Source organism: Tasmannia lanceolata, unplaced genomic scaffold (assembly GCF_043159265.1).
Source record: "Tasmannia lanceolata isolate RefF3 unplaced genomic scaffold, GAP_Taslan_0.1 ptg000044l, whole genome shotgun sequence".
NCBI lineage: Eukaryota > Viridiplantae > Streptophyta > Magnoliopsida > Canellales > Winteraceae > Tasmannia > Tasmannia lanceolata.
In genome coordinates, this window is record NW_027518721.1 from 921,896 (window position 1) to 924,141 (window position 2,246).

The following is a 2,246-nucleotide window of genomic DNA, read 5'->3' on the forward strand; positions in this document are numbered from 1 at the left end:
GCTATTTTTTTATTTTTTTATTTTTTTAATGTTATAAGGATTTGAAAGTGAAGCACAATTCTAGGGGTAATAGACCTAGTGAGCACATCACAATGATCCATATAAACATGAGTATGATACCATTAAGCTCTCCCCCTATGTATTTGTCATTGGCCCTAGGTGAAACCTATGTGAGAGGGCATAACAATACAAATTGGCTATAGATATGACAGTAATAGCATAGCCAATGGATCTTATCATGATGAATGATATATTTACTCTCAAAATCACATGATAAGAGACAACTTCATAGGTAATGAGATGAGCAACTTACGCACTATCCTATGAAGGAGAGTTCTAGAGAGTTTTCAAACTCTAGAACTAGATACTTATCATTGGAAGAGATGAAACCATATGAGTATATCCAAGATAAGTATAAAGCCTATGAGGATTTGACATTGATGCTCAGGCAAAGGGTACTTGCCATACATGAGAGAGATCTAAAACAAGAAGGCATAGGACAAGACCCAACTACACTACAAATGGAGCAATGGGGCTCCAAATGACTGCACTTATCATATGTAATGTGATATACATATTAATCAACATATGATAAGATAGATGAACAGACATTTTACATATATATGGCTCCCCCTTTGTTAGAGACTCGTACAAAGTATGAATCCAAAGGGCTGTCCAACATAGTCACCAAGGGTTTGAGAGGTGAATAATTGAAAAACAATCCTTGGGCTACAATTGCATGATTGCTAGGGGTAATCAAGTGATATCAAATGAGATGACAACCTAGCAGACCATGCTCCCCCTAAATATGTGCATATATTGTATATATATATATATATATATATATATATATATAACATTTCAAAGCACATATGGCTTATTATGGTTAAGATGCTGGCTGGAAGCCAAAAAGATTAGATGTTTTAATTAAAGGTGAGGGTACAATCTCTTTCTCAACAAGTAAGAAGGCTAAAAACACCAATTGAGTAGCTTTTAACTTTAAGGTTTAATATCTTACCATGAGCTAATATCACACAAAGGGAAATATACATATATAGAGTGCTATAAATAAATAAAAAGCACACCAAGGATAGCAAAATCACATAAGTTTCATGAGGCACACTATCCTAGGACAAGCAACTATATCCTATGAAGACAACTAGATTTAGAAGATTTCCTATCGAAGCAAGCTAGTTGTAATCTTTTATGGAATGTTCATTTTCATTTTCATTTTTATTTTCCCTAATAGCTTGTTAGATGTGTTTTGATGGATTAAGTCCATTTAAATGATTAACTGATTTTCAAAACACATTTTAATTCTTTTCCTTTAAAGTCAATTTTATATATCTCTCAATTTTAAGTTAACTTTTGGCTTTTTAGGCATAATCTCATGATCTTGAAGATGTTCATAATTTTAAATGAACTCATGAGATACAAGTCTGAGTGACTCTAAATTTCTCATATTATTAACTCACTCAAACTCTATAGTGATATATCTTAAAGATACTCAAGTGAAGATATATATAGATCACACACATAGTCATAATGTATATATATATCCTTTTAGATTCCATGCCTTTTATTAAAGAGATTTAATGAGTATTACTATTAAATTACTCTCTTTAATGATGGGTTCACATACATTTGTATTTTTTAATTTTTTTAAACCATTTTATGTGAACACTATGTAGATCTCATCGATGAAGGGTTATCCCTATCACAACATCCATGATTAGTCTACTATATTTGGACATAAGGAATCATGACAAACATGAGGTACATGGTCCAAACATCTATTCCTACATCCACAAACCACTTTTAAAACAAAGATAGGTATTAAGCACAAAGTACATAAACCCTTAGAAAACCAAGATGTGTGGGAGACATATGTTCCCATCACAAAGCATTTTTTGCCAACCACCATAATTAGCAAGTGCCCAATCAATAATACTAGATTCTTATGACATTTTCAATTTTACTCAAATGAGTATTATATATTGAATCTAGACTCATTTTCAACTTCCCTAAATAATATATTCTTATATGAACTTAGGGAATGATCCAAGGATTTTAAGAATATCAAGTGATAAACACCTTGGACACATGCATTCCAAAATGAACTATCATGACTAGATAATTTCGTCTAAATTTCAAAGTTCATCTAAGTCATGAGAGGATATCAATTTTAAGCTTTTGGAACACATCTACTTTAACCCATTAAGATTTCTTATACATTTAATGATAAT